At 39.4% G+C, this 20,923-nt stretch overlaps 1 long non-coding RNA gene across 1 annotated transcript in view; it reads left to right on the forward strand.

The window, feature by feature from the left end:
* Nucleotides 1-20,923, forward strand: part of LOC140636235 (uncharacterized) — a 47,804-nt gene that overhangs the window by 11,407 nt on the left and 15,474 nt on the right. The window contains exons 3-4 of the long non-coding RNA XR_012033533.1: nucleotides 17,461-17,612; nucleotides 20,196-20,249. This is a non-coding gene — a long non-coding RNA (uncharacterized lncRNA). The remainder of the gene's footprint in view (nucleotides 1-17,460; nucleotides 17,613-20,195; nucleotides 20,250-20,923) is intronic.

Here is a 20,923-nt window from a genome sequence, read left to right on the forward strand (position 1 = left end):
TCGGGAAGTGGTCAGTGTCCTCCACACTTGAGGGGGTGGGCTCAGGAGGATGCTCTGAGGAGGGGCCTGTCAGGTCATGAATAGACATCATGACTCTAAACCACATGACAGGCAGGAGTCACTAATTCATTGCCTCCTTCTAAGCATAGGAAGTGTGTGTGTTCGTGTGTGTGTGTGTGTGTGTGTGTATTGTGGATGACCCATCACTTTTACCACTTCTTATTTTTTTATTTTTTCTTTTACCACTTCTTAGAGCACTCAGGGACTAATAAATGAGAACTACCGCGGGTAGTTGCTGGCTTCCTGTGAACTCTGAGGACTCCACTGCCCCTTGTCCTTTCCCTAGCTTGTCTGCTCTGCAGGGAGAGTAGAAGACTCAGAGGGAAGCTGGCTCCAAAGGCAGATGAATGCTCTGGCCTCATTCTGATCCTTGTCTTACCTCACAGCGCCATGGGCGGAGAGAGAAAAAAAGAGAACTCAGAGAACCATCAGAGCAAGATGGAGTTCCCAGACTCTCTTTTCCCCCTTTGTTCCTCTTATCACTGCCTGAAACAATGATTTATTTCTCTGCTTATATGTTTAAATGTGTCTCCTTCTACTAGGTTGTGAGTTATGTGGGAGCAAGAGCCTCATCTATGTTGTTCACTATTTTTCCCCAACAAGAAAAGTAATATTTGGCACATAGTAGGTATTCCATAAAGGCACATTTTAATTAATAAGTGGACAAATTCATGTTGAATTATTTTTGACAGCATTAAATATGTTCACTTAGCTAAAGTCTTTAAAAATCCTAGAAATCATCAAGGACAGGTAGTATTGATATGCCCATTCATACCCACACAGCATCTGGTCACATGCATAGAATATTCTGGGGGCCCAAGACTTAAGAGGCACTACTTGAAACACTACTTCCAGGGAAGTACAATTCATGGGACAGATATAGGAGAAATATTTGTAGGTGATTCATTGAAGTTATAAACACACTGTTTATGCTAATCTGATCATTACTCAAGTTGGGATCTACTTTGACGGATCTAAATGTCACATAGTAGCAATTACAGGAACTCTTGTCCCACACACAACACCCTCGCTGGTTCAGAAGGCTCAGGTCCATGGGGAAGTGAGGGCTCTTCATTTCTTTTCTTGGTGATGTCTTCCTGATTATTTATCTTTGCAGGTTCTATGAAGTTCTAGAGGTCTGTTGGAGCTTCAGCTCCTGGGGGGTGGGGATGGGGGTGGAGCGATGAGGGGAAGGGGAGGAAGAAAAGATTGACATTTGTTTATGTAAGAGACATTTATTAAGTGCTTCTCAGTGCCAGAGACCGTGCTGGCCCAATGTGGGAACCCAGGAGAACTGAGGTGTCTAGCTAGAGAAGGAAAGCTGAAGGAGGGAGGTGGCACCAGCTTTCAAACATCAGGTGAGGTAGAGGAGGTGGTGGTGAGTGGCTTTCTTCATTTCAGCTAAGAATAAGGCAAAAGCCCCAACAGCAACCCAACGACATTTGGATTAGAAGTGACTGTAAATGGGACTGAGGTAAGAAGTACAGGGGCCATATTTTCTAAACTAGAAATCGAGACACATGGTCTGACACACGATCGGACAGATGGATGGAATATTTTGGCTTATGACTGTCCCAGAAAAATCTCTTACAGATGGCTTAGGTGTAATACACAGCCATCGACATGCTATGACTTGAGGGGCATGGAGAAAATGCCATGCCCTTCTTCAAAATATCTTTTCCAGCACCGCACATTCCACTATTAGAGATTTATTTCTGTGTCCCGTGGAGGCTGTTAGATATTCCATCTTGTATGTAAGATCGTCAACACTTTGTCAAGTTATCGATTTGGGGTGTTCAGGTTTGAAAGTAGAGGTGTGCAGGAACAGGAAACCTGTTGGAAAGAGCAGTGGTAGGAGGCAAGAGAAACATTCTTATGTCGTCTAGAACTGGCTTCCTCCACAAGAGTTGTTAGACGGTGTTGCAAATACCCAGAGAACTTGCGACTTTCTTCCATGGAGATTTGAAAGAAGAGATGGCTGGCCACAGGGCAGACCCAAAGCCCAAAACCAGCAGCGCTCAGCTCCCAGTTGAGCAGTGGATCTGATGCGTAAAGATGGACCTATCCGATTCTGTGACCCCTGAAAGCACATTCACCCTGTTGTCATCTCCACAGAGCAAACTCTTGCCTTTAAACTGGAAGAATCTGGGGGGAGGGGTCAAATTTTTGTGTGAGCTCATGACACAATTTCACATTCTTATTTATGCCTCAAGCCTGCAATGATTAAATTTAAAAACTATCATCTCTTCCAGAAAAAGAGAATGAAGAAAAATGACCTCAAAAGATGTCAAGTTTGGAAATAATTACTTCATAAATACACTGGGGTGGAGAGTAGCTGAATAATCAGAATGTTCCTGTCCTGCCCCATTCACACATTGGCCACAAGCTGCTCACTATGGACATGGCGTCTCAGCAGACATTTCACAACGAGACATTTCTTAATGAGCTTTGCATGATTGTCTGTCTGTCTGCCACTTTGTTATAATACAAAGGTAAACAAATGAAAGAGTCAAAGATATACTGTGCAGAAAAGCTACTGGTGTAGGCTCCTCCATTGGAAAAGAAGCTGCTTGAAGGAAGGGTTCAGGTTTGATTTCTTCTGAACTGCAAAAAGAAATTTTAGTATGATTTTAATATGGTAGGCTGTTATCGGGTTCACCAACGAAAGGCTCAATAAGGCAGAAAACATTTTTTTAAAAAAAAATTTTATTTATTTGAGAGAGAGAGAAAGAGTGAGAGAGAGCACAAGCAGGGGAAGAGGGAGAAGCAGGCCCCTTGCTGAGCAGGGACCCCCATGTGGGGCTCGATCCCAAGGACCACGGAATCATGACCTGAGCTAAAGGCAGATGCTTAACCGACTGAGCCACCCAAGGTGACCCAAGGCAGACCTTTTTAATCAGGGGGGTTTCCTAACACATTTCATGACTCCACTGAGATTTTTTTCATTGGTATAACTCATGAAAGAAAAATCTCAAAGATGGGCCAGAAGAGGTCATACTGAAAAACAAAAGGAGGAGGCCTCGCACTGTTCTCGCCGCCTGTATAATTTCTTCTGCAGCCATCAACGACTGTTGAGCATACAGCAGTTTTCCAGTCCCGTGAATGTGTGAAAGCTCACTCAACTTCTGTTGGAGAAATAAAATCAGACCCTTGCTTTCTTCACCTAGACTGGGAGCAACCGGCAGACAGAGAATGTGTCCATTTTCTCCATTTCCTGGTACCTGCCAGCCCGCTGCCCTGGCATCCGGTGGGTGCTCAATCTTTGTGAAATAAACAGAGGAAAAAAACTTCGCTAGTGGTGATAGCATGGATTAAGAACCCTTTGTTTAACTGCCTTGTGAAAAAATTTGACCGAATCACTATCCCTATCACACATGCTTATCAAGTTTGGCACCTCTGAAAAGCAGATTGTGATTTCATTTTAGGGGATGCTAGTGGGGGAGGAACTACAGAGACGTGACAATGTAGAGCATCCCAGTGCCTGGGCAGCTTTCTTACTCCTAGCAGGGGCTTAATAAATAGGCTTTGAGTGAACACATACATGTGTTTACCTATAAGTGTGTGTGTGTGTGCACACGCACGCGCATGTATATGTCTCTCCTTAGCTAGGATGTTTAACATAACCTCTGAAACTTCAAGCTTGATAAGCACAAAGACGGTGTTATTATTCTAAGTGCTCAATAGTGGGCTTTCAGAAACTAGTAATGCATATTTTTAAAATTATGTTTCTTTGGTTAGACATGCTTTAGTTTAGCTGGCTTCTGTGATAGAGGTGAGCTCTTGTGAGCTCCTTTGGGGGCAGAAGAGGTCTGGAGTGCTGGGAACTATGAGCAAGAAGTCTTTCAACAGGCACAGCAGTGTTGGGGAGCAGGTGTTCAAGGGGGCATGTGACAGCTAGGTGAAACAGCACGTCTTCGGTGGGGAGGCCTGAAAGGCATGTATTCCGACTGGGGTTTCTAGCTCCTCTATGTCAGAGGGAGGCCAAAAGGTCATTTCTCTTATTTTCCTAATACAGAAAAGAAGCTACTGTGTAAATCAAGGTCTTCAGGTGATAACTATATAGTAGGTAGTAAGGGATTCAGAACAATTTCACAGCATTTAAGTTGATGTGCAGGGGAGAGGTCTGATCCTTGCTGTGGTCCGTTCTTTATGGGTGAAAAAGCTTGTTCTATCGCCAACGTGTGAGTTAGAGAGCAATGCAAACAAGGGTGTGTGGGGGGTGATCTTTCTGGTGGTAGGTTAATCCTTTCCCACATAAACAAAGGAGTTTGATAGAAGATATAAATACCCTCCTAGTTTGAGAGAAACCAAAACAGAGTAGTACTACATGAAGCATCTAACTGAAGAAAATTAGAGGTAAAATGAGGAAAGAAGAAAGAGATAAGAGTGAGACTCATTGAAGTGTGTTAGTCAGGATACTCCAGGGAAACAAACAATGGGATGTCCATCTGTCTATCTGTCTAGAAACTTATGTTAAGTTTTATTCTGAGGAATTGGCTCACCCGATTATGGAGTCTAGCAAGTCCAAATTCTGCAAGGTGGGTCAGTGGGCTGCAGACCCACAGAAAAGTTGATATCTTAATTTGAATCTGAAGACAATCAGTTGGCAGAATTCCCTTCCTCATGGGAGGTCAGTCAGTCCCTGAGGACTAGTCTATTTAGACCCTCAACTGTTTGGATGAAGTCCATCTACATTATGGAGGGTAAGCTTTCTTTAAAGTCTACTGATTTAAATGTTAATCTCATCTTTAAAAAACTTCACAGAAAGATCTAGAATAATGTTTGACCAAATAATGGTCACTTTAGTCTAGCCAAGCAGACACACAAAATTAACCATCACAGAGTGCATCTATATACGGCTCAAAAGGGTTTTTTTTTTTTTTTTTTGACTGCACATAGTATGCATTTGTGAGCCTCCTGAAACACACGTGGGAAAAGATATTTTCACCTCTCCAGGAGAGGGAACTAGAGATGTTCTGCAACTCTGCAAGCAAGTAAACCAGCCCAAGACCCAAGACAGCTGAGGTATGGGCCAGTGTAGACCTAAGCAGTCCCAAATAAAACTTACATTTGTATTTAGCTGGTTAATGATATTGTGATATATCACACTTTTAGAGGTACTTTCTTTCTTTTTAAAAGAGTTTATTCATTCATTTGACAGAGGAGAGAAAGCACAAGCAGATGGAGCAGCAGGCAGGGGGAGAGGGAAAAGCAGGCTCCCTGCTCTGTAAAGTAGGACTTGATCCAGGACCCCGGGATCATGACCTGAGCTGAAGGCAGATGCTTAACCGACTGAGCCACCCAGGCGTCCCTTTTAGTTACTTTAGTTGCCTATTTGTAGTTCAGATTTTCAGTAAGCTTTGCTTGTAATGTTGTCTAAAATGTGCATTAAATTTCACAGAATCCTCATTATATTTTTGTACCTTCAGCTTAAGAGACTCAGAACGAATGGGCTATAACTAAGTTAAGTCGGGGGGGAGGGGGGCGGGAATCCCAACAACCCATGTGGTCCTAAACTCTGGTCAGAATTTCCCTTCTTCCTTTCTTTCTTGGTTCATGCCAAATCCAGTTAAAGACACCCATTTCCCAGCCTCCCTAGTGGTTATGAAGGCCATTTAACATGCTTTGTCCAATGAGACATAAGTGGAAGCCGTCTTCTTTGGCTGATATAGATGCCACTTTGTCACTTCCTTCTTTTCTCTACCTGATAATGCAGATATGATGGCTAAAGCTTTGGCAATCATTTTGTGACCATGAGCAAATGGACAAGAAATCCAGAGGTCTCAGTAGCACTGATCTGTGCACCACTGAACCAATACTAGAAACTATTTTATCAGAACAACTTCTACTTGAGTAAATATAAGCTTCTATTTTGTCTAATCTACTCTTTAATTAGATTTTCTCCTAGTGAAAGTCGACTGCAAACCAGTTAATGTGAGAGTTAATCTTAACAATATTAAATAGGATTTTTCAAAAGTTGTTAGGCATATTATTGACTACCCAGGTAAAGCTTCACTGTAAATATCTATTACTGATGTCAGTAAATTATGCCATAAGATCCAAAACATCCCCGCCCCTCCCCACTTCTCCCCATGCCCTGCAACTTGAAATCCTTGCCAAAATCCAGTGAGTTCCCCTCCTTACCTTTTGCCTCTTCCAAATCCCACCCACCTTAATTTTTATTCAAATCACCCAGATGCAATGATCTCTCAACCATTAATCTCTAATATTGCATGCCAGATGGAAAAAAAGATTGATAGTTTTCTGCTTTCACAAAAACAAACTTAGGTATTTCTATAGCATTTGAAGTAACTTTCTAAAAACAAAATTCTATGCTTTCCTTTTGAGGAGATACCAAGTCTAAAGCAGTACTACTGTTGCTCCCTGGTCTGCAATGGGACAAAACCAACATTGATAGCAAGCACTGAGAAATGTTTGTAAGGATTAAATATGACTGAAAATTCATATATATACATATATATATATTTGTATCTTAACAGAAGTCATGGTCCATGATAAATTGGAACCTGAGAAAAGATTTCTTCTTTCCTTCTTCCCTTCTTTCTTTTAAAACCACAGACAATTTGAGAAACACTGACGTAATGGGTAAATATCAGGTAGCATAAAAAGTCACTATAGAATTTATAATTATTTTCAAAATTAACCTTTTTAAAAAGTTAGAGTTCTCATTGTATGAGAAACAAACTGACTGAGGGTTTGGAAAGTGAGGATTTGTCAGTTATTTAGTTCACACACTTGCATGCGTGCACACATGCACACGTGCACTCCTTCTGTGGGTAGGAACCAAAATGAATACTCACTAGAACAATAGCTTCTTATTTTTCTTAACTAAATGTGATTGCCCCTTTGCTTATATAAATTAATACTTCAATACGCAGAATGGTAATGAATTATTCTCAGAAGTAGGACATAATAGTATCTACAACACATCAAGAGAAATTTAGAAATAGGGCTATCTAAGATAATGAGAGGCAATTGGGAATCTGGGGAAGAGGGGAATTTGACATATGGAAGTAATTATTATGAATTTTAAATTATTTACTAAGTATAGCAACATCGAGATGCTTTTGTTAACCAACTTAGACTTTTTTTTTTTTAAAAGAGAATACCAAAATGTGGAACAACTGCAGATATTTTGTATCCTAAAAAAAAACCCAAAAAACAAAAAACAAAAAAAAACCACGTCAATCCTGTAATGCTTTTGAGAAAATCTAGGACTGATCTGGATGGATGCATAGCAGTATGTTTTGCTGTGATACAATCATTGTTCCGAGAAAAACTGTGAACCATGTCAGCTGGATGATATAGGGTATTTTGGCTTGTAACTTTTTGCCTAACACTTTGTTTTCTTTAAAAAGAAAAATATCTGTGTGCTGCTTACAAAGACTTCGGGGTACTGCTTGCCATTTTAGCTACTAACACAAACAACCTTGACAATCATAATCTATTTTTTGATCCTTTTTCGCCTCAGACAAGTAAGCAGTCATCAATTATAGGCCCTCACATGAAATACAAATTTAGCGCCATGGAAATGAAAACTAAAGCAATTTGTACCTTTACTATTCCAAGGGGAATCATTCTTGGTCTATTTACTATGAAATATTTCCTCTATCTTATACTCTTCTAAGTTATATCAATGTCATCGACCATAACTTGAATCATAATGAGTAGATGATACCCTTGCATGACTAGAATCATGTCATCATTATTAGATGACCTAGTTAGCATATGTGGTTAAAAGTGCCATTGCCTTTTTATTTATTGACTTCTTTCAGAATGCCATAGGTTATATCAGGACTGGGCTTCTGATGTGTTCTTATGAAATGGTGTTTTGTTTATTTTTTTTTAACCCATATCCACTAACTACGTACACTGAGCCATCCACACTATTTTAAAATATTTCTTTACAAACCATATTTTTTCCCCTATGACTTTTATTAGCAATGCCCCTGAAAAAAATGTAAAACATGGGCAAAGAAATGTGATAGCCTGGTTTCTAAAGCATTGGTAGACTTTAGGAGAGACCTCAAATCAGGAAAGAAATCATGTCAGTGAGAGAAACAAACCTTTCTTCCTGAACTTAAGGGGCCCGGATATATGCATAGTATGTTTGTCATCCTGAGGTCTGTGTACGTTTGTGAGGGAAGGATTGGGTGGTTAGTACTCCCTGAGGATGGGTCTGGATAACACCATATCCAAGGTCAGAAATCTTGGCACGATATCTGGTGTTATGCTGACAAAGGAGAATGCATAAAGGAAGAAAGAAGCATTTGCTTAGGGAGGATGCTACAATGCAACCTTACCTGGACTCTTCTACTAGTGAAATCTATAATGGTTCTTTATCATTAATTCCTGTTGTTGCAATTCCTCTACCCCTAATCTTTTCCTAAGCCATTGGTCTCTTCTCTTTGGGGGTGGGGGGATCAAAGTCCCCCCAGACAGGTCATTCTCAGTTTTTGGAAGATCTCACTCTTTTATGTCCTTTGACTTCTTCTCTGGCTTTGGTTATTTTTCAAATTCCACTCAAGTCTCACCTTCTGTTTCCCAAGCGTTCTGTGGAACTTGTTCTCAGTGTTTGTGGGTCTGTTTACTTACTTACTTGCTAAGTCCACCTGCACTGCTTCCCAGGACTTAAAGAAATTAGGGCAGATTTTCAAAAAATTAGGCAGCGTGCCTAATGAATAATTGAATGTTTGAATAAGCTTTGACCTCTTGTAGATGGTTATTAAAGAATTTGGGTTTGTAAGGAAAACTTTGAGGTTTTCTATATATAATAGGACAACATCAGTGATTCTACAACATACTTATTTTCTGACTTGCTTAATGACCATTCTAGAATAGTTGTGTGATACCTAATTAGAGATACAGTTGGGAATCTTACCAAATAAAATAATAATAATAAGTTAACTAGAAACTGGTCAGATTAGCTGAGCCATCCTTGTATGGCCTGAGTTTTCTTTATAGACCCAAACTGTGAGTAGAAAAAAAAGGGCATTTGGATGGGTAGTATTTCTAAAGGTAAGGAGGTACATACTAGAAGTTAAGTTAAATGAATCCACGTTTTCTTTTATTATATAACTTGAAGAAAAAACTTTACCCTCTGAACCATATTCTTACCATAATGCTCATCAGTTTATGATTAAGTCTTACCATAACATGCCACATAAGATGTCTGAGTTTTTTCAGACTAAAAACTCAGTTTACTGAAACATGATTTATCCTAGATCGACAATAACCTGGTTGTTCTAATTAATTCCCCCTCCCTTCCTATTTTCCTCAGTTGCTTCTTCTTTCTTCAAAGTATTAGTATTTGTGAATGGGGATGTGATGCTTATCCAAAATCGAAATCAGATCCACAACCAAGGAAATAATAGAACCCTGATTCCTAACTGTAGGCCCTCTGGCTCGTGTGTTTTATTGCGAAGTTTGTTATATATGTTAGTCTTTGGACTAAATTTGTCGTTTCGATCTTGAGCATGTGGCATAGTGAATTGCAAAGGTCTCTAAGACAATTCTTGCTGTCCTGTGCAGAAGGACTTGCATTTCTGAATAGAACATACACCAGAAATAAAGGTCTGGATTGCAGCTTTGATATCAAAGCAATATGTTTCAGTTGACTAAGCAGGGCACTAACAATTTGGATAAAAGCATGCAATATAACAATTAATGAACTATAAAAAACCCCTCATTGAGCATTAACCCTTTGGAGCGCATAGGTATGTATGTACATTGTAAACATTTATTTAGGTAATAATATGAAAGCTTTCAGGGCTACATTCTGTTATTATTAGAGTTTATGATTAGCTGTTTATGTAGCTGGAAAGCAAGACATCTAATTCTAAAGTCCATTGCTCTGATCACAAAAGGTTCTTTAAAGAGAAATTTGGAACTGAGTTGGAAACAGGAATAGAGGATAAAAGTCACTCTATCAAACAATACATGCTTAATAAATAGCTTTATTATGTGTAAGCCTATATTAAGGTATGGTAGAAATATTGAAAAGAGTCCAAGTCATGGCCCCATGCCTCAGAAATTACAATAATAGAAGATAAGACTAGTAGTTGTGAAGCAATTTAAGAGTTAATGGTTTGACTTCGAAAGCGCTGAGCTCAGAGTAGGGAGGGAAAGCATAATAGACTGGGATAGTTGGAGGAGGCTTTATGGGACAGATGGTTCTTGATCTAGACTTTAAAGAGAAGGCTGCATTGGGATCAAGGGAGACAAAACTGAGCAGAGGCCTGGTCAAAGGAATGAATATGATGTGTTCACAGGCATAGGGGAGACCAACTGGGCTGGAGCTAAAGAATCAAAGCAAATGAACACAGAGAAACCTGATTCAGTGCCCTGACATGGAACTAGCTAGAAGAGTTGTGGATTGAATGACAAACTATGATTCCTGCTACTGCCAATCGGAAGAAGGCTAAAAATGAGCTTCTATGACAAAGCAGATGGAGAGCCACTGGAGTCATAGAAGTGGAGCCGGGACTCCAGACTTCAAGAGTTGAAGAGAACGTCAGGTTTGCAGAGGGAAAGACACATCCTTTGGGCACAGAGGGCTGGCTCTAGACGAAATAGTGAAATATGGATGTTTATCGTTGGGATCTCTCCTTTATCACTCTCTGTGCTTCTCCTACAGTCTGGTGTCCTGCTCCGGCTTCTCTTTGGCTTTGCCTTATTTCAGACCAGCAGGAGTTTCACTTTCCTTAGCCTCACATCCTGAAAGAATCTCTGTGGTGCTTCCAACTCTTTAGAGTACACAAAAGAGGGATAGCATCCTATGCCTAGTGACCTTGGTAACAATATCTCTTCCCCTTTTTTGGTAAACATTTTAATATTCTTTGGTTAAATAAGTCTTTCGGTGTCTCTAACATCAATTCGTGTTGCTCCCTACTTAGTCTTTGTATAGCACTCATGCTTCCTAAACTCGGTTTCACCTAGTTCAAAACAATTGCCAAGCCCTTATTAAATGATATAAAAAAATTTTTTGATGTTGGCTGTCTAATTCAGTTATTTAAATCATGGTTTTGAGGCATATTTTCCCTGTATAGGCTATTTAACCTAGCAGAGATAAAATTGTTGTTCTATGGACCTAGATTTTATCCTTGGCCTTAGAAAAACAAACAAACAAAACAAGAGCCTTGTAAAGGGATTCTGGGTGGTGTAAAGGGATTCTGGGTGGTCTACTGCGCCAGCCCCCACCACTCCTAGGCGTGAGCATCATGGTGACATTTCGGGGATGACAGAATGGAGTGGTGGCCAGTAACATCAAATGTGTATGCATAAAACTGCTTTTCTTTTTGGAACTAGACTTTAAGCTTTTCATCACAGAACATGATCCACAATCCCCAAACTTGCTCCATGAGTTCTGCATCGGTTGTTTAAAAAAGTGGCACAGCAGGTCAGTAGTCTGAATGGTGACGACCAGATTTCAGACCTGAACTTTCCTCTAAGATGTAACTTTTGGGAAAGAAAATGAGAGAAACAAGCATAAGAAATCGGGTTTTGAGAGTGTGAGGTTATAAGAGGAAAATAGCAACTGAATTCAGTTTTACAACTCCACATAGTTAAATTTCTCAGTTGAACTTTGGTAGTAATGATGAAAAAATGTTAGCGCACAGTCTAAACATCATGCAGCTGTGAGTTGCCCAGTGCCAAACTCTGGCATGGTGGTACCATGTTCATCATCGTCTCCTCGTGTGCTTTCTGAACACAGTGTCCTGCAAGACTGGTACCCAGTGAAGACTGGTTTATTGAATATATGAATGACTGAAAAGTGAAATTTTTATTCTAGTTGATGATTTGGCATTTACAAGTATTTAACATTTGACATAAAGAAAATTGGAAAACAAGGCAAATCAAATACAAATCTAAATGCTAGTCATTAGCGACCTCTTTCCTTTGATGTCACCAGAGTTAAAGGATATTTCCTATGATTAACTAGAATTAGGTTGTTTTCTATTTTTCAAAGTTGGAAAGTCTATATAAAACTATATTTAATGCTTTAAAATTAATAGACTAATGTATTAGCCTATTTTAGATAGTCCATGTGAAACTACATGAGTCCATGTGAAATACAATATTGCTGAAGTATCGCATGCTATATTAGAAAAGCATATAATTTAGAAGATTTTGGAGATATGGTTTCATTTTAATTGATCTTTTCCGATACATGTTACTATGTGTTTCTGTACTACGTACAGAAGATTGGTCAGTTACTTTTAACTTAGATAAAGCCTGGTCATTTCTGGAAGACACTTATCGCAGAAATTTAGTCAATTGGCTCTCTTAAGGATTATTGTCAACTCATGCTACATGTCATTGTTGACATAGGAGGTAGGCACGAAAATGGCAACTCTCATTTATCATTTTAAGGCTCCTCACTAGACATTCTATTGCAATTCGTTAAAATTCCATCCCCTTAAACATTATATATAAATGCTATACAGGAAAAATCATTAAAACATTGAATTTTGAGTTGTTACTTTATGATAAAACATCTCCAGATGTCACATCTTCTGTCATGACCTAAGGTGCCTTCTGAGTATTTTTCTTTGGTGAGACAGCTTTCTGTAACTCATGGGATAAAGCATCACTTCATACCATCTTGTGTTCTCCTCAGTGTAGGTAGGACCAACCCCAGCACATCAGGAGCAATCTTTAAGTAACGTGGTTTAAATATGAATTTCAGAAAATGGCAGGCAAAATCATGTATGTAACATTTAGTCTCCTATTTCATATTAGTTCTTTTTGAAATCCAAACTGACATTTCTTTTTAGATAGGCAGAGGAAGCACTATTCTTACCTAATACAATAAAGATCCATTTCCTTTTTGAAATTCCTGTCATAGTAGATTGTTATAATAATGGCCTATAATGAATCATGCCACCCTGTGTCCCTGTTGCTCTGCAATGTAATGCTGCTTCTCCTACTGTTGAGATGTAGAGTCTATTTCTCCACACTGTTGAATCTGGGCTGCCCTTGACTGGATTTGATGGATACAATGTAGCAGAAGTTACAATTGCAAGGGTTCTAGAGATATTTTGAAAATTCAGCCTCACCTCCTCAGGACCCTGAGACCGTCAGGCTGTGTAGAACCCCTGGAATGAAAGATCAGAAGGTGACAGAGTTCTGGTTAGCATAACCCTTAGACATGGGGGTGAGGCCACTTTGGGATACCCAACTCAGATCAGCTTTAACTACACTCATGAGCCCAGCCAAAACAGAAGAACCATCCAATCCACCCACAGAATGATGAGAAATGATATACTGTTGTGGTGTTAAGCTACTAGGTGTTGGAGTTAGAGAGATGCCTGAAACATCAATGAAATACTACATTTGTCACATCAGAAAAACCCTAACTCTGTAACAGCCTAAATAACATTTTACACTATTTTTTCCAATCAAGTCATGCTGATCTTTGCCAAAATCCTCTAGTTGGCTGGAAACTTTCAACATTTCATGAAGGATGGTTGAAGTTTAATTTGCTGCAGAGACCATTCCAGGACTCTGTATTTTTTTTTTTTTTTTGGGCCTTTGGCTGCACAGTGGAATGTGCTACAATGGAATGGTCTTTCACATCCAAGGTAACCCAAATTACTTCACAAAAGAATGTACTAGAGTGCAGTGTCTATGCAGGCCATAAAAGGACAATTATGTAATAGCTCATACACCACTTAGGATTTTAGAACTTGTCTTACTGAAAGGAAGCACGAAGAAAAGAGAAAATAATAAATGAAAACTGAATCACAAATATAGAGAGGAAGTAATATATTAATTACAATAGTACCCAAACTTCTCATGCAATCTTTATACTTTTGCAGTTCCTTTTCAATTGTCATCAGTGAAATCCTAGTTAAATGAATCATTATTCAGCTCTGGAAGTGTCCCACATAATTACATGCATTCCTTAGTTCCATGTAGCAGGAAATAATAAGGAATAGCACTCCTTATATTATTATCTTGAATTAGTTCATACTACATTTCTTTAATTTCTTTAATTTACATTACAATGAAATTTACCTACATTCAAAGTACCTTCTGATACAGTCCACATATCTTGGTGCCATAGAAAATAGAGCCATCTGTGTCATGCATACACAGAACTCATATCACAACAAAATCACAAAAACATCATTAGTGTGTTATATATTTCCCGTTATCACCCTTTTAAGTAAATTCTATAAAAAATGTAGAAAAGCAGAAGCTTATATATGCCTTACAGCAGAATTGAAGTGGAGAAGGATCCTAGTACCCAGGGCTCTAGATTTTTACTAGGCACTGAAGAAGGTCAGAAATTGTTTTGTCACCTTTGGCACAAAGCATTTGGTCTACATCAGACAAAGGAATTTGGGGTCAACCTCAAATTTTATTTTTTAGAGCTCACATCTTGCCTCCTCCCCCTTCTGCTTAAATAATACTCATTGTAAACATGTATAAATTCCTTAGTGTCATTTTTCCATTTACTGTGCCTATTCATGGAAGTTACAGGCTGCCAGAAAGTTTTGCAGTCAAGCTCCAACTGGGAAGTTGAAGGAAATCTCTGCACCACAAAGCCCAGCGACTCTATGGATAGCCTATGTTCTGCATTAGGCAAATCTGAGAACCCCCAAATGCCTCACTAGTCCTTAAGGAACTGTATTCCATGGTCCTTAGAGAATCTTTTCATCCTACTCTTCCTCACTAAATGTTTCCCCAAAGTTTGCCACAGCTTGATGTCCTTGAAAGGACTCCTGGTGAGCAGAGGGGAGAGACCTAAGCACTACAACAGTAAGTGTGGTAAGGGAAATAAGAGAGACACAGATAAAGTGCTAAGGGTACAGGAAAAGGGAGATTCAGAGGCTCCTGGGTGGCTCAGTTGGTTAAAGACCTGCCTTTGCCTCAGGTCTTGGTCTTGGGGTCCTGGGATGGAGCCCCACATCAAGCTCTCTGCTCAGCAGGGAGTTAGCCTCTACCCTCTCCTTCTGCCCCTCCTCCTGCTCCTGCTCTTTCTCTCTCTCTCTCAAATAAATAAAATCTTTGGGAAAAAAAAGAAAAAGAAAAAGGGAGAAGCATAGAAATATCAATGTCAAAACACCAGTACAAGTCAATGGTGAGGAGAACTGTCCAAGTTGCTGGGAAGACACATGCTCAAGCACAGAGTTAGCCAGGAGCATGAGTTGTTTAGAAAATAGTGAGAAGCTTCGTGGGAGGGACTTGTGAGGCTTCAGATTCTCGGGGACAGTGACTGGTAGGAGACAGGGTGTGTGGGTAGATCAGGGCCAGCCTGTGAAGGAACTTTCATGCTATAATGAGAAAGAAAAAACTTGGTTTTGAACCCAACTTGTTAATGGCTGTGCAACGACAACTTGACCCCTGAGTATTGAGCTGGCTGTAGTTCTTTCTAGGAGACTCTGCTTCATTATGCATCAGGCTCAGGCAATAAACAGGCAATTAGTTGACATAAAATTATTTATTGTTCAATTATGTGAAATCATGGTGGTAAGTATTCAAGAATTTGGCTTTCAAAAAACTGGAACTTGAATAGTTAGAATGATATATAACATATAGAAGCAAATTAAAAGGTTGTAACTAATAGATCTGGCACTATTATTAATTAAGGGTAATTAAAGAATTAGGGTCACTCTATTGAAATGAAGGATTGAAATGACTGTCTGGATAATTGACACCCAGAACCCTCGTTGACCTGAATTACCTGAGGTTTTTGGCTTTAATTATGTGATTAGTTGCCTCCAATTCCCCATTTTGCTTTGCCAGCATGCTACAACATTGTGACTAACTAGGCCACCAAACGGAAATGAAGTCCTCAGCAGAGATGATCAGAAACAATTTCAATGGGCTCCTGACAAGCAAGGGAATAGTAGTTATGGGGTGAACTCCAAAAGAAAATAGCACTTTATTCTCATTGCTGTCAACCTGAGATAAAATTACTTTTTATTTTAAGGAAAATCGACTCTCTTAATTGTGCTTAAATTGCTGCAAAATTTTAAATTATTCCATATCACATGAGGACAGCTCCCTTTCCCCTCAGTTCTATTCCCTAATATCGTTTTGCACATGGGAACTTCTACTTATGACCATTTCATTTCCACTGTCACCTCTGGAGATGCACTTCTTGTTCTTGTGAAGATTCTGTAGAGGGCAGTGATGATGAGACTCTTACTCCGATGCTTGTACACAAAGGGAGCCACTTAAAGCAAATATCAAATGGTGACAATTTATGGCACAGACAGATTTAAAAAAATAACCATATACCTGAATTATTTTAAAAGATTTTGTTTATTTATTCAGAGAGATACAGAGAGAGGCAGAGACATAGGCAGAGGGAGAAGCAAGCTCCCTGTGGGGAGGGGAGCCTGATGTGGGACTCGATTCCAGTTGAACCCTGGGATTACAACCTGAGCCAAAGGGAGATGCTCAGCCACAGGGCCACCCAGGTGCCCCATATACGTGTGCTTCTAATAACTGGCTCTTGCTTCTAAAGTAGAAACCAAAATAAAATCTAGTCTCTACTTTTTTCTCCTTGGCATAGCAGAGTTAGGAATCGAATCGATATCATTTCAGTATGAGATAGGGGAGACAGCATGTGGACATCAGCAGAGTAATTAAAAAACCAATGAATTTACTTGGTAAGATGTAATTTAACCATAGTCAGTGACTGCTTCCAAGAAATCTATTTACACCCAAGTATCCTCAGGCATGTATGGGAGAGTGTAAAATGATTGAGTTTTAGTTATCCTTGTAGTAGCAAATTTCAATTATAATTTCTACTGTAAAAAAATTGTTATAGTAACGGTACCTTGAAGTTCCCCCAAGCTTACAGGCACCAGAGACTTAAGAGAAAGAACATTTCTGTTTTGCTAAGAACCTGTATTTTCTAAAAACCTCACTTGATAGGTTTTTTCCCCCCCACTGGTTACAGATTCCTTGATCCAAGTCATAATTCTTGCTGTTCCGGGAGCTTAGATGGGGTACCTTCTTAGAAACAATTTGTAGAAAACAACAACAAAACTTTGCTTTTGAAGGTTTTTGATAAAGTGTAGAGATTCTCCAGGGAGCTTTTCACCCACAATTTAACACATAATGAGACCTTGCTACTTGTTTCGTACTTTTATGACACACTTCAGAAAGACCAAGGTATGCACAGCAGCACAGGAGTCAGAAAATAGGTTTCAGCTCTAGCGCCGATCCCAGTAGACTGCTTGTGGGGCGTCGTGTTGAGCCGGTCACCAGGAAAACACGACACCATTCATTAACAATATCTGCTGTGCGTGCAGGAGCCGGCCAGGCGGCCACTCTCGGTGCTTGGCTCATTAGGACAGGCTTCTAGGGAAGCATTTCAAAGGGAGGCCACGGATTCACATCACTTTGTCTTTCTCCCAGCCTTCAAGAGTCGTCGTGTTCCTCTACTTTACCTACAACACCTGCAACAATGAACGTGAAGACCTGTGGCGAACCCTGCTCTGATTACTTCAGGGGCCCTGAGTAGGAAGCAATATCTTTGCTGGTGATTTGCCATTAATGTCCAGGCCCTAGTAAGGATTATCTGCAATGTTATAATCAATCCTTTTATTTGAAGATGTCTATATTGTTGTGGCAGAAACGTTCAGCATAGGTTTGCATGAAAACATTTTCTCATGTATAGCAGATTTTTTTTTTAAAGATTTTTATTTATTTATTCATGAGAGACACAGAGAAAGACAGAGACACAGGCAAAGGAAGAAGCAGGCTCCATGCAGGGAACCCAAAGTGGGACTCAATCCCGGGACTCCAGGATCACACCCTGGGCCGAAGGCAGGCGCTAAACCACTGAGCCACCCAGGGATCCCTCATGTGTAGCTGATTGTCACCACATTTCCTATTCTCATCCTCTTGATGTGGTTTACACACAAAAAGCCTTATTTTCTTTCATGATGAAATCATTAGTACCCTTGGAAAATTTTAATTATTAGTGTGCTTTACCATCCCCCCCAACTGAAAAATAGAAAATGAACATTTACCATCCTACATTAGAGGCCCAGAGACAAGGGTCAGAGAATATGCTCTGTAGGCACTTGATAGCGAGCAAGTTTTAGACTATTTTCTGAGAAATACTAGAGTTGTGCCCTAGCAGGGCCATTTCCAGTGCTGTCGACTTTCTAGCACTAGGGCAGCGGTGCAACTTCTTGCTCAAAAGATACCGAACACATCTTGTGGAACTGCACTGTCTGATGTGACAACCACTAGCTGAATGTGGTCATTTAAATCAGAAAATTAATTAAAATAAAAAAAAATTAAAATCCAGTTCCTCAGTTATAACTGCCACATTTCAGGTGCTCAGTAGCCACAGGTGGCTATGGCTACCCGTATGAGACAGTGCAGCACAACAGATATTGAACATTTCCATCATCGTAGAAAATTCTATCATGAGACCTGTTCTAGAGGCTCCCTTGTTGGCAAAAGATCGTCATGAGTTAATCCCCACACTGCTCCCTTCACATAGTGTGAACATCCACATGATATATAGCTGGAAAGCAGATTTTCCTAGTATATTCAGTTTGCAGGCTTACCTTTCTCCATTCATTTTACAGATTATCATATTTACTTACAGAAATTGCCACAATAGCCTTCCTATTTTAAGCCAGGCTTTGATTGCCCTTTTGTCTCACATTGTTATCTGTGTCTTATCTTACCAGTGAGACTGTGAGTTAATGAAGGCAGAGGCTGTGTCATTCTTTTTTCCCCTTTTTCATCATTAGTGCCAAACAGACATTTGTTGAATCAGACTGCTTTTCTGACTCAAGATTCTATGTTCTAGACTGGGATACTCAAGCAATAGTAATTTTTTTCCCTCAAATAATTATATTTTGGGGATAAATAATTATATACTGAATATAGTGGCTTAAATTTTATATATATAAAATTTTTACTTTTAATTGAAACACCGGTGACATATAATATTGTATGTTTCTGTTTATAGCATAGAGATTTAACGATTATATACATTATAAAATGTTCACCACATAAGTGTAGTTACTATCTGTCACCATATAAAATTATTGCAATATATTAAATATATTTTTTGAAGATAATGTTTTAGGGCATATTGTTAAAAAGCCTCATTAGTATCAAAGGGAATAAAAAGGGTCAAAGAATTGCTTTTGGAATTCTCTATGTTTCTGAAGGATAATGAATGCACACATTGTTATACACCTTTTGGACAGTAAATAAATCTGGGGAAAAGAGTGCAGTAAGATCATCACCTACATTGTACTCGTGCCTTAAATTGAACGATTTAACACTCTGAAGCCGGCTAAAAAAAGAAAAAAAGAATAGAGGCAATTCTTTGAAGTGGTTGTATGTGCATAAGCTTCTCCTCCCCTTGAGCAAAAGAGAAGAAAGAAGGTTACGTTTATTAGGGATTGGAAAATATTTGTACTGTGGGACAATTGCTTGTTTGCAGCATTAAGGAAAAGTTATAACAGGTGTTTTTATTTGCAGTTTTTAATGGAATCGGGGTTCCTTCTGACTTTTATAGTCCATTGTGCAGTTGAGCTGGTCCTGCACCCCAGGAGCACGGCCGGTGTAAATGAGAAGCCCGGGTCCTTGCCTGGCTGCCCGCACGGCGGGTCTCTTTGCTGCTGCTGGAGCACATGTTCGACATCTCCCTTGTCTAGAGACTTCTGTGAGGTCTACAGATTAGCAGCGGCCAGAAAGTCAAAGGCTGAAAGGATGGTTGACTGACTCAGTGAATAAAGCTCTGGACATTACATTACCTCTGGCTTGGAGCATACGGAATCACTCCTGCAGCTCTCAGAGGGGCGGAGAAAGCGCCTTCCGCAGCCTTGGCTCGGCCAGTCCGTGTGTGCTGAACCAAAAAGCAGACTGAACAAAGACATCTAAATTTACAGCTTGGGTTAAAGAGCTGAGAGGCTAATCCAGCACAGAAAAAGCGACATTCAAATTGCAGCTCTTTGTGTTTTTCAATGTGTGCTAATCCCACTGTGCAAAAAAAAATATTATGCACATATTTTTAATTGAGGGAGACTAAGAAAAAATATATAAATATGCATATATAATGTGCATATTAAATCTATATTATGAGTACTTCTAATATATGTATGTATTTCATTCCTCAGACCCAATCGTGGCTGGTCTCTGAGATACACTGATTTCTGAAAGAAGTGATATACGTAAGTAATACAGTACTGCTTTTTAAAATAGACGCTTTGCACATGCCTTGTAAATAAAAATCCACACTTGTTTTAAGAAAGCACTTTAATATGCTAGGGACAATGAATTTTTAGTATCTAATTTGACCTCTTGATAGCACGTCTGGTAAATCTGAAGTTAACTAACAGGTTTCCTCCACACTTCGTATTTTCAGTCTTTGGTTGACAGTGCTATTTAAAACAAAAATAAAAAAGGCTACTTAGTTAGAGGTTGCTAAATGAACCTAGATGATGATGGAGACTAGCCATTTGAGTTCTGAAATCAAAGAAGTCCATTTAATTAAAGAGAGAGCAATATGCAGTCGTGATAATCAGGAAGTATGGATCCAGACTGCCTGGATGCCAAACCTGGTCTTTGGTTTGCTAGGTTAGGGATATTAGTCAAGTTACTGAACCTCCCTGTGCCTCAGTTTCCTGTAAAGTGGGGATAATAATAGTACCTATCTGACAATTGTTGAGAGTGTTAATGAATTAATACAGTGAAAACGTTAGAATAGTATTTATCACAAAGTAAACACCATCCAAGTGTTGGCTATTATAATGGTTATGGAAGTATAATTTTTAAAGTAGACATTTTGTTATGAAAACTAGGCATCACTGTAAATGAGGGGGTGACTATTATTCCCAAACTTGCC

Source organism: Canis lupus, chromosome 7, assembly GCF_048164855.1.
Source record: "Canis lupus baileyi chromosome 7, mCanLup2.hap1, whole genome shotgun sequence".
NCBI lineage: Eukaryota > Metazoa > Chordata > Mammalia > Carnivora > Canidae > Canis > Canis lupus.